The following is a 12,448-nucleotide window of genomic DNA, read 5'->3' as shown; positions in this document are numbered from 1 at the left end:
GAGCACTGGGCTGCAGCTAAGCCTCCGAGTGGGAGGTTTTCTCTCCACTCGATAGGATTTTTAAACACTTAGGCGAGCACTGGGCTGCAGCTAAGCCTCCGAGTGGGAGGTTTGCTCTCCACTCGGTAGGGTTTTTAAACACTTAGGCGAGCACTGGGCTGCAGCTAAGCCTCCGAGTGGGAGTCTGGCTCACCACTCGGTAGGATTTTTAAACACTTAGGCGAGCACTGGGCTGCAGCTAAGCCTCCGAGTGGGAGTCTGGCTCGCCACTCGGTAGGATTTTTAAACACTTAGGCGAGCACTGAGCTGCAGCTAAGCCTCCGATTGGGAGTCTGGCTCACCACTCGGTAGGATTTTTCTTTTACAAACTTAGGCGAAACAGATTCGCAGCTAAGCCACCCACTGGAGAATTTCACACGCAAACAAAAGCAACAACAATTATAGGAAAATTTGTAACACTCTTGTCTTTGATAAATAGACTACAGAAGTTTTTCTTATTACATCTCATCCGAGTGAGAATTCAAGTGTGAAAGGGGCGGAGCAGTTCTGCATTCCAAGCTCGTGGCTCATCGATCTGGCAATCGACATTGTAAAGGTGATACGCTCGATTGTGGAGGACTCTGGTGACAATGAAGGGACCTTCCCAAGTAGGAGCGAGCTTGTGTGGTTTCTGTTGATCCACTCGGAGGACCAAATCTCCTTCTTGGAAGGCTCGACTCTTCACATTTCTGGCATGGAATCGACGTAAGTCTTGCTGATAAATGGTCGATCGGATCATAGTCATTTCTCTTTCTTCTTCCAGGAGGTCGACTGCGTCTTGCCGGGCTTGTTCTGCTTCATCTTCGGTATAAAGCTCGACTCGGGGTGCATTGTGAAGTAGATCACTCGGCAGGACTGCTTCCGCTCCGTAAACCAGAAAGAACGGAGTTCTTCCAGTCGACCGATTCGGGGTGGTCCTCAATCCCCACAGAACTGACGGAAGCTCGTCGACCCAAGCGCCTGCTGCGTGCTTGAGATCACGCATCAGCCGAGGCTTTAGTCCTTTGAGAATCAGACCATTTGCCCTTTCTGCTTGTCCATTCGACTGGGGGTGGGCGACCGATGCATAGTCGACTCGTGTGCCTTGAGAGGCGCAAAAAGCTCTGAACTTGTCTGAATCAAAGTTTGACCCATTGTCGATGATGATGCTATGCGGGACTCCATATCTGAATGTTAACTCTCTGACGAAACTAATAGCAGTGCAAGCATCAAGATTCTTGATAGGCTTAGCTTCAATCCATTTGGTAAACTTGTCGACTGCCACAAGCACATGTGTGAAACCGCTCCTGCCTGTTCTCAATGGGCCAACCATGTCTAGTCCCCAAACAGCAAAGGTCCAGACGAGTGGAATGGTCTTTAGGGCTGATGCAGGCTTGTGCAACATGTTGGAGTAGAACTGGCACCCTTCACACTTGTCGATTATCTCTTTTGCCATTTCATTCGCTCTTGGCCAGTAAAATCCCGCTTGGTATGCTTTAGCCACAATGGTCCGAGAGGACGCATGATGACCACAGGTCCCCGAGTGGATATCATCAAGGATTATCTGACCTTCTTCTGGTGTTATACACTTCTGACCGACTCCAGTCGTGCTTTCTCTATACAACTGTCCCTTTATGATTGTAAAGGCCTTGGATCGACGGACAGTCTGTCGAGCCTCTTCTTAGTCCTCCGGGAGTTCCTTTCTCAGGATATACGCGATGTACGGTATCGTCCAGTCAGGGGTGATTGCCAAAACTTCCATGATTAGGTCGACCACTGCCGGAATTTCAACTTCAGTCGGATCTGTGGCACTCTTTGGCTGCGGGGCTTCATCTGTAAAAGGATCTTCTTGGACTGATGGTGAGTGGATGTGTTCCAAAAACACATTGCTGGGGATGGCTTCTCTCTTGGAGCCTATCTTTGCCAAATCATGAGCCGCTTGATTTTTCAGTCGGGGGATGTGATGAAGCTCTAACCCCTCGAATTTCTTCTCTAACTTTCTCACTGCATTGCAATAACCAGTCATAGCTGGATTTCTGACGTCCCATTCTTTCATCACCTGATTAACCACCAAATCTGAGTCGCCATAGACCATGAGGCGACGGACGCCGAGTGAAATGGCCATGCGCAACCCATACAAAAGTGCTTCATATTCTGCTTCGTTATTGGAGGAATCAAAGTGAATCTGGAGAACATATTTGAGCTTATCTCCTCGGGGGGAAACCAATACTACCCCAGCACCGGAACCATTCAGCATCTTAGATCCATCGAAGAACATGGTCCAGTGCTCCGAGTGAACTTGAGTCAGAAGTTGCTGTTCGATCCACTCGGCGACGAAATCTACAATTGCTTGGGACTTGATAGCTTTCTTTGCCTCAAACTTCATATCTAGGGGAAGAAGTTCAATCGCCCATTTGGCCACTCGACCAGTTGCATCTCTGTTGTGCAAAATCTCTGATAGTGGAGCGTCGCTGATGACTGTAATGGAATGATCAGAGAAGTAATGTGCAACCTTCTTCATGGTCATATAAATCCCATATACAAGCTTCTGGTAATGAGGATATCTTTGCTTTGAAGGAGTCAAAACTTCAGAAACATAATATACTGGGCGCTGAACTTTGAAGGCCTTTCCTTCTTCTTCCTGCTCGACCGTAAGTACTGTACTGACAACTTGTCCTGTGGCTGCAATGTAAATCAGCAAAGGCTCCTTGCTGATTGGGGCAGCAAGCACCGGCTGGGTGGAGAGCAGAGCTTTGAGCTCTGTAAACGTTGCATCAGCTTCTGGAGTCCACTCGAACTTGTCGGACTTCTTCATAAGTCGGTAAAGAGGCAATGCCTTTTCACCGAGGCGAGAGATGAATCGACTTAAAGCGGCCAAGCATCATGTAAGCTTCTGGACGTCATGCACATGCACAGGACGTTTCATCCGGAGTATAGTACCAATTTTTTAAGGATTGGCGTCGATTCCCCGTTCGAAAACGAGAAAACCGAGTAACTTCCCACCTGGACCTCCGAACGTGCACTTTGACAGATTGAGCTTGATATCATACCTCCTGAGGTTGGCAAAGGTTTTAGCAAGGTCAGTCGGCAGGTCGGAACCCTTCCGTGACTTGACCACAATATCATCCATGTATGCCTCCACATTCCGACTGGTTTGAGTGAGCAAACACTTCTGAATCATCCTCATGAACGTGGATCCGGCATTCTTGAGGCCGAACGGCATGGTGACATAACAGAAGCACCCGAATGGAGTGATGAAAGCTGTTTTGATCTCGTCGGGCCCGTACAGACGGATCTGATGGTACCCAGAATAGGCATCTAGGAAAGACAAACGCTCACATCCCGCAGTCGAGTCGGCTATCTGGTCGATGCGGGGGAGAGGAAAATGATCTTTCGGGCAGGCCCGATTGATATGCTTGAAATCAATGCACATGCGAAGTGACTTGTCCTTCTTGGGGACCATGATAACATTGGCGAGCCACTCGGAGTGGTAAATTTCTCGGATGAACTCCGCTGCTAAGAGCCGAGCCACCTCCTCGCCAATGGCCTTCCTCTTCTGGATGACGGACCGTCGAAGATGTTCTTTCACAGGTTTAAATTTTGGGTCGACTCGTAGACGGTGCTCAGCCAGCCCCCTGGGAACTCCAGGCATGTCAGCAGGCTTCCATGCGAAGATGTCCCAGTTCTCACGGAGGAACTAGATGAGCGCTTCTTCCTATTCGGAGTCGACCTTCGTTGAGATGTGAGTCGGAGCAGCGTTTGGATCGGTCGGGTGAATGTGAATTGCCTTTGTTTCACCGGATGACTGAAAAGCTGATTCTGAAGCAGGCTTCTTAGCTCGTAGCAACTCACTCGGATCTGCAGTCTTCTGGTACTCTTGCAGCTCGACCACCGCCATCTGAGCGTCAGCAATCTTTGAGCCTTTCTGAAAACACTCTTCTGCTTTCTTCCGATTACCTGTAACAGTGATCACACCTTTGGGACCAGGCATCTTCAATTTGAGATACACATAACATGGTCGAGCCATGAAGCGTGCATAAGCTGGACTGCCCAAAATAGTGTGATAAGCACTTTGGAAATCCACAACTTCGAATGTCAACTTTTCCTTGCGGTAATTCTTGGAATCACCGAAAACCACATCAAGAGCAATTTGGCCGAGTGACTCGGCTTTCTTCCCAGGAATGACTCCATGGAAACTCATGTTACTGGTGCTGAGCCTGGACATCAGAATGCCCATCCCTTTCAATGTTTCTGCATACAATATATTCAAACCGATGCCTCCATCCATCAAGACTTTGGTCAGTCGAGTGCCTTTGACAACTGGGTCGACCACCAGAGCTTGCCTCCCAGGGGTGGCAATGTGCGTAGGGTGATCAGACTGGTCGAATGTGATGGCATTCTGGGACCACTTTAGATAATTGGGTGTTGCCGGAGCAACCATATTTACCTCACGATTAATAACCTTCAGTCGACTTTTGCTCTCAACACCGGCAAAAATCATCAGGGTGGAATTGACCTGGGGGTACCCATCGTCACTATCTTCCTTATCCTCAACTTTGTCCGACTCTTTTTCCTTATCTTTGGACTGCTTGCCCTGAAACTGCTGGATCAGAAGCCGACACTGTCGAGTGGTATGCTTTGGGTAAATGAGTTTACCCTCTTCATCTTTCTTGGTGTGGATGTGACACGGTAGATCCAAAACATCATTTCCATCTTGGTCTTTAACTTTCTTGGGGTTCCAAGGTCCTTTGGGTTTTCCCTTAAATTTTCCCTGGGTTACGGCCAGGGCCTCCCCAGGAGCGGCTGGCTCGGCTTTCCGCTTCTGTTTCCAACTGGAATTTCCTCCGGTTTCCTGGGCGACTGCTTTATGCTTTCCACTTCGGAGTCAATCCTCATCTTCACCATTAGCGTATTTGGTGGCAATCTCCATCATCCGATTCAGATACATCTCTCCGGTTCGACCGAACTTCAGATTCAATTCTCTGTACTTAACGCCTTCTTTAAAGGCACAAACTGCTTGATGATCTGGTACATTTTCAACTGTGTGATGCAATGTGATCCACCTCTGGATGTAATCCCTCAGAGTTTCATTCGGTTTCTGCACGCAAGACCGCAATTCTGTAAGGCCTGCATGTCACTTGCATGTTCCTTCAAATGTGGTGACAAACACTCAGGAGAGATCCTCCCAAGTGTAAATGCTGCTGGGTGCTAACTGATTCAGCCACGCTCTGGCCGAGCCTTCTAACATGAGAGGCAGGTGCTTCATGGCTACCTCATCATTCCCACCGCCAATCTGGACAGCCACTCGGTAATCTTCGAGCCAAGTATTGGGCTTGGACTCACCGGTGAACTTACTAACTTCAGTCGCCAACCTGAAGTTGGGAGGAATTACAGCGGCTCTGATGGCTCGACTAAAACACTCCAACCCTGAAACATGTACTCTGCTATTGGTAGGCGCATCTCTGTCGTGGCCTTCTCGGTGAGCTCTATTCCTGTCGACCAAACCTTGAACGAGAATGGATCTCGCATCAAAGCCTGGTTCCCTGGGGTCGACTGGAATTCTCCGCCCAACACTATGAGGGCGTCTGTCAACCTGCTGTCGAGGCACATATGATCCACTCCTCGGGGAAGGGGTTGGCACTCGATGTCAATCATCACGATCGAATTGGTGATCATACTTCTCATTCCTTCTGTACTGATCACGCCGGTCTCCACGCCCCTCATGCCTCGGAGGCGATCTTGGGCTGTGAGCCGACTGGACTGTATCCACTGCAACGGATCGACTGTGGATCCTGTTCCGTGACTGAGAAACAGTGGAATTCTGGTCTCCCGCTGCCCGGAGCAACGCTCTGATTTGCAACAAGCCTCTGCCAGCCTCTGACTGGGAGGGCTGAATCAACTCTGCTATACGGACCCCAGCCGCCTAATTCTGAATCGGAGTATGATATACCTGCGGGGGCGGAAAGAGTTGACGTCGACTGGATTCTGGAGCCCGTTGACGCGGTCGCTCGTCGAGTATTCGCTGGAGATTCTCCAGTCGAGTGCGCTCGGCCAAGTTAGCCAAGCATGCGTCCTCCAAGGCTCGGGCCTCGAGGGTTTCTCCAACGATAGGAGTGTGGAGTGCATCCATGTTCCGGCGGCGAAGCTCCTCCCGCTGCAACGACATGAGAGGCTCGGGGAGATACTCCTCGTGAGGACGCGACGGGTCGCCCCCATCCGCGCCTCCGTTGGGGGAAACCGGGAGGACTGTGTGGCCCATCGATCACCAGAACCTCTGCAGCTGGGTCACTGCTATCGCATTCGGATGCGGTCTCTGCGGAGCCAGTCGACAGGTCGAACAGGCCGTAGAGGGATTCGTCGGGCTCGATTGCCGTGACTTGTGGGGTGGCCGACTGGCGGGCCACCGCATGCCTCACCCACCTCTGAAGCCTCGACTGACCGGAGCACTTGCGCCGGCGAGAAACAGGGCGGGGAGATGCCACGGGAGCCGACCGATACTGGGTCGACGGCTGTCGCAGGAGGACACCACGGACGCATGCGCGAAAGTGCATCGCCCCGCGGACGGGGAGCGCATCGACGTCAAGTGGAGCCTCCTGAAGCCAAGCGGAGTCGTCGGCGATGAACGTGAGCGCGCCGAGACGGATCTCGCGGCCCTCCACCAAAGCTTCGCCCGAAACCATGATCGAGGAGATCGGAAAAAATCGCAACTTCTCAAACTAGGCGCTAAGACTCCTAGCCCCAAGGTGGGTGCCAACTGTCGTGGTTCTAACTCTGAGAGTGATGTAGGGGGTATGTATGGAGAGGCTAGATCTTAGCTATGGAGGAGTTGTAAGCACATGAGGATTACGAGTTGAGGCCCTTCTCGGAGGAAGTAACAGCCCTACGTCTCGGTGCCCGGAGGCAGTCGACTGAATTATGTGTGTATGAATAACAGGGGTGCCAACCCCGTGATACTGAGGAGGGGGTGGCTTATATAGAGTTCGCCAGGCCCCTCCAGCCCTCAGTAATGCAAGGTTTAAAGTACATTAAGATTGGGGGTTACTGGTAACGCCCCTAATAAAGTGCTATGATGACCATAAAAGCTACTTAATGATCGACCGTTTGCGTGCAGGGTGACTTTAGATCTCCTGGCAGTCGAGTGGTTGGAATTTGGTCGAGTGATTGCTTCGTGGTCGAGTGTCTTGAATCTGTCGAGTGGGATACCTCCAAGTCGATTGAAAGCTGACTTCTTCTAGGGATGTCCTTGGGTAGGGTACTTAGGACAGGTCCATGCCCCTATCCTAGGTACATAGCTTCATCAGTCGGTGACCTACAGCCTACAGGCAACGGTGAGCTCTCCCTTTCCCCGGCTACGCTCCTCTCTCACATCAGATCGGATCGGACCCCTGGTTTCTTTTTCTGTTCGATTCAGTCCGTAGCAGCAGCAGGCGACCTGTAGCAGCTCCTTCCTACCTTCCATGGACGAGCTCTTCGGAGACGCCGTGTAGCCCGACCACGGCCACAACTACCCCACGCACAAGGTCCCTTCCTGCTCCCCCACCTTCTTCCGTGGATCAAGATGCTACATACACTGCTGCTGCTGTTTTTCAAATGAATGAACGAAACTTCCTTATTTCTAGAGGAAGGTTGATTCATTTGTCAAATTCATTCCACCGAAGCCATCTGCTCCATCCACCAACCCGCCGAGAAAGGTAGTTACAGTGAATTTATGTTCGCACTGAGGCCGGAGGCGAGAGGCGAGGGCACGGAGGTCGGTGGCAAGTGCTCAGGAGAGAAGAGGAAGGCGGCGGCGCTGGGCGGTGGCTGCGGTTTACACGAGAGGGAAGCGACCCGCCCAGAAAGGTAGTTATAGTGAATTGATGTTCATATGAACTTCAATGATGTGAACTTTTTATTAGATCTCAGTTGCAATCCTCAATTTTTTTAGATTTGAGTAGCAATGCTCCTGCTCTACTAGCTATGACATTTTCCATACTTTTTCTTCTAATATTGTATAGCGTCCATGCTTGTGGGTTCAACTTGACGAGCTTTTTTCACCTTCCATCCTGTTTTAAGCTCTGTTGATGGATGATTTCTGCCATATTTATGGAGGGGGAGGACGCCAACTACTAGGAGAAGGATCAGTTTAGCAAGTACAGGATGTAATTCTCTTATGATTATGGGTAGATGCCTCCTTTATTTTGTTACCAGAGTTGTTCACTATTGAATATGCAAATTCAGCATCCTTTATATAATGGGATCTTATGAACTCTTTTTGAAGATTGCTGAGAAGCGCAACCTTTTGATCTTCGAGAACCGCAAGTTTGCTGACATTGAAAACACATTCATTATGCAAGACGAATGGTGAGAAATGTGTTATTCCCTATCCTTCCATTCTATTTTCATATTCGCGCAGTATGCTTAGTTTTTTTCCTTTCAAGATGAATATCCTGCACATGAGAGCAATATACTTGGTATTATTGATGCTCATATAATTCCTGGACCTGGAATTGTTGATGGCTTGAGGCTTAAAGTATGTTATGTGTTGCATACCTAATAAATATTAGCAAGCTAATGTTGCACTTGACAGATGCTGTGATAACTTCTCCTTTTTCTGTTTGTTAATATCCACTTCGAACTGAGCAGTCATGATCCGGATTTCCTCTATGTAGCTATGAGATGCATGTAGATCGTTATTGTGTATTGTGTGTTAAAACATTGATTATTTGACAATGAACACATGGCAATGCCTTAACTATTCAACTTGCCTAGCTCAGTATTTTAACCAATAGAGAAGTTTTTTTGTTGCTTTCCCTTTTGTTAGATATTTTGCTTTTTGTATGTTGAGGGGAGATGGATATGGCCTCAGGACTAAACGCACAGACCACATGAAGTGATCTGATGGTAGGTAAAGTATTTTTTATTGGCAATGCTAATGTCTGGACCAGCTCAATGGTTTTAACTCTATGATGTTCAGTTTAGCATATCACATGTACAAATGCATATATACAAATTGTGGTAGGCAACTCACTATTTAGATGACGCGACTATTCTCTTGATAAGGAGAGTCCCACCATACTCATGTGAGAGTTAGGCGTGGTAGTGGGTAGTGTTTTCTCATCATCCATTATGTGTTTCTTCTGTCTAGCTCGAAGTTGCTTAGTTAGATAATGATTCGCAAATTCCAGCATTGCATGTTGCCTGACACTTTTGCATTAGCATTGAATTGCAGCCTGCATTTTTGCAGCCCACGAGGCGTGTAAATGTTGGACTATTGTTTCTCCGCTGATGCACATGTTTCGCCATAGAGACAGTACTCTGTGTGTGTGTGATCTCTGGAATTAGTTTTTATGTTTCTCTGCGTTGAGTACTTTTGTAATCTCCACGGGTGTGTTTCGTATTTTCTATGTATCATCTGTCATTCTTTTAAGTGTTTAATTTTTTATTTTGTAGTTTTTAATATTTAGGTGCAGTCACGTTTCATTTGTCGCAGACCTGCACCCGTTAGGAAAATCATAGTTTCATTTTGATCATGTTTCTTTAAGTTGTTCAGTGTTTGTTCATTATGTAGTAGAGTAAGCAGTACATTTTGTCCATCAGTTAAATCACTCATGTCACATTCAATTGATTGATTAGGTTTAGTTTTTGTTTCCTTTCTATTTGTTCCTTCAGTTTTTTGTTCCTTTATTTAGTCATTGTGCTTGCATCATTTGCCAGTATTTTAGTCCATCTCAATAGACCCCTATGATTCTTGATAGTTTATCTCTTTCGTAGATCAGACTTTTCCACTTTGTTAGTTAGGCTAATTTATGCTTTTTTCAGTTTTTAGTCTTTACATGATTTAGTTGGACAGTGTGTTTGGTATTTCAATAGTTCAGTAGTTTCATACTTTCATTTAATTAAATAGTCTTGTTTTTAGTCTCAGTACTTCAGGTTTAGTTTCCAAACAAGTACTTTTTTACTCATGTGGTTTTCGGTCTTTTGACTATATGTGGTTTTCAATCTTTTCATCTCTTGGTTTACTTGTCATTCTTAATTTATCTGCCTTACTATTCTCAGTCTTGTTTTTTATTGAGAGACACAACCTTTTCAATACACTTCTATTTTATTTTTTCATAACAACAGCTATTTTTTTGTTTCAACTTTGACTCTATGCTATTAAAGTAAACCAAGTATATTAAAATAAACCAACTATATTCATATATGCCTCGGTAATTGGTACAACCGATTTTTATTGAGAGAGACAACATTTCAAAACACTTCTATCTTCATTTTTCATACCAATGAATATTTTTTTTGTTTCGGCTTTCACTCTATGCTATTAAAATAAATCAACTACTTTAAGATAAACTGGCTATATTATATCTTTTTTCCTTAGGTTTCTTATCTTTCCCCCTCTTTTTTTCCAAGAAATATATGCATGCCCAAGTTTTCATCATGATAACCGTGTTTTCAAACTTGCTAAAAAAATACAACCAAGCCAACTTTGCTTTCTCATCATACTTCATGTTTTCAAACTTGCTAAAAAAATACAGCCAAGCCAGCTTTACTCTCTCATCATCCCAAGAAATATATGCATGCACAAATTTTTCATCATGATAATCATCATTTCAAACTTGCTAAAAAAATACAACCATGCCAACTTTACTACCTCATCATAGTTACCATTTTTTCAGATTGAACATATTCATATTATGCAACCCTTTTCCCAGACTATGGTTTAGTTCAAGGTTCTTGCAGCATGAAACTATTTTCATCGACAACATGTCTTCAGCGGGTCTCTGCGCTGTCGGTGTCAAAACCGGCGGATCTCGGGTAGGGGGCCCGAACTGTGCGTCTAGGCCGGATGGTAACAGGAGGCAAGGGACACGAAGTTTTACCCAGGTTCGGGCCCTCTCTATGGAGGTAAAACCCTACGTCCTGCTTGATTAATATTGATGATATGGGTAGTACAAGAGTAGATCTACCACGAGATCAGAGAGGCTAAACCCTAGAAGCTAGCCTATGGTATGATTGTTGTTCTGTATGTTGTCCTACGGACTAAAACCCTCCGGTTTATATATACACCGGAGAGGGTTAGGGTTACACAAAGTCGGTTGCAATGGTAGTAGGAGAGCTACATATCCGTATCGCCAAGCTTGCCTTCCACGCCAAGGAAAGTCCCTTCCGGACACGGGACGAAGTCTTCAATCTTGTATCTTCATAATCCAGGAGTCCGGCTGAAGGTATAGTCCGGCCATCCGGACACCCCCTAATCCAGGACTCCCTCAGTAGCCCCCGAACCAGGCTTCAATGACGATGAGTCCGGCACGCAGATTGTCTTCGGCATTGCAAGGCGGGTTCTCCTCCAAATTTCGTGTACCTGTTGAATAAAGTCCGGTTTCTTGTAAATGTTGCGCTCCTCGGCTCCTACGCCCAATAATGGCCGTCTCCCACGTGTCAAACGAATATGAAAAGTCTGAGTGTTTTTACATCCACACCCTTAGCCGCGTAAATGAGCCGCCCATTTAAGGGGACGAGGATTAGATCCAAACCACACCTTCTCCCCTTCGCGAGTGTTCATCAGAGCGCATCCGACAAAGGTCCATACCACCATGGCCAGCCGTCGCAACTCCTCCTCTCGCCCTTCCAGCCCTCAGCCTGGATATTGGGAGAGATGCTCCATCCCGCATAGCGAGCTAGTGACGCTCCAGACCAAGGGATTTCTCCCCCCGGCCTATATGGTCCCGGTTCGAGCCGGTCTTGCCATCTATAATGGCGGAGAGCAAGCAGAGAGTGCCCCTAATCCCTCCAAAAGAGAGCGGGTGTGCCTCGTCCCTTATTTAATAAGGGGGCTCGGATTTCCAATCCATCCATTTCTCTGGGGGCTCCTGGAGTTCTATGGCCTCCAGCTACACAATCTCACGCCTGCCTCCGTATTGCATATCGCGGGCTTCGTAGCCCTCTATGAGCTGTTCTTGGGTGTTGAGGCTCATTTTGGGCTGTGGAAAGAGCTATTCTGCCTCGTGCCCCGTTCTAAGAAGGGGTCAATATATCAAGTGGGCGGATCCGAAGTGTGGCGCATCGCCGGGACCGAATATCTATCCGAAACCCCAAAGAAGGCGTCCGAGGACTGGCCTTCGGAATGGTTTTACATAGAGGATGTCCCGCTGTCGGATCCTGTCCGGATCGGCCTCCCTGAGTTCGACAGTGCCCCACTAAAGAAGCGCCTAAGTTGGCATCCATGGAGCCCTCAGAGGGAAAGTGACAAGGACATTATTTACCTGATGGGCCGGATAAGATTGCTAGCTCATTCCGGACTGACCATGATCGGGGTCATGGCCGCATGCATCATGCGAGGGGTGCAGCCGCTACAGTATAGAGGCCACCCCATGTGGGACTTCAATAGGGAGGACGACGCCACCCGCTACGGCCGTAAGGGGCCGGATTCGGCTGCGGCTCTAACAAAGAC

The 12,448-nt window shown here is 47.6% G+C and overlaps 1 long non-coding RNA gene across 1 annotated transcript; it reads left to right on the top strand.

The window, feature by feature from the left end:
• Nucleotides 1-8,015: 8,015 nt before the first annotated feature.
• LOC119288927 lies at nucleotides 8,016-8,332 on the top strand. Its single transcript, XR_005141356.1, has 2 exons — nucleotides 8,016-8,180; nucleotides 8,279-8,332. It is a non-coding gene; the product is annotated as an uncharacterized LOC119288927 (long non-coding RNA).
• The last annotated feature ends 4,116 nt before the right edge of the window (nucleotides 8,333-12,448 follow it).

This window comes from Triticum dicoccoides, chromosome 4A, assembly GCF_002162155.2.
Source record: "Triticum dicoccoides isolate Atlit2015 ecotype Zavitan chromosome 4A, WEW_v2.0, whole genome shotgun sequence".
NCBI classification, from domain to species: domain Eukaryota; kingdom Viridiplantae; phylum Streptophyta; class Magnoliopsida; order Poales; family Poaceae; genus Triticum; species Triticum dicoccoides.
Note: the sequence above shows the minus strand (reverse complement) of the source record. Positions and strands in the feature narration are given on the sequence as shown.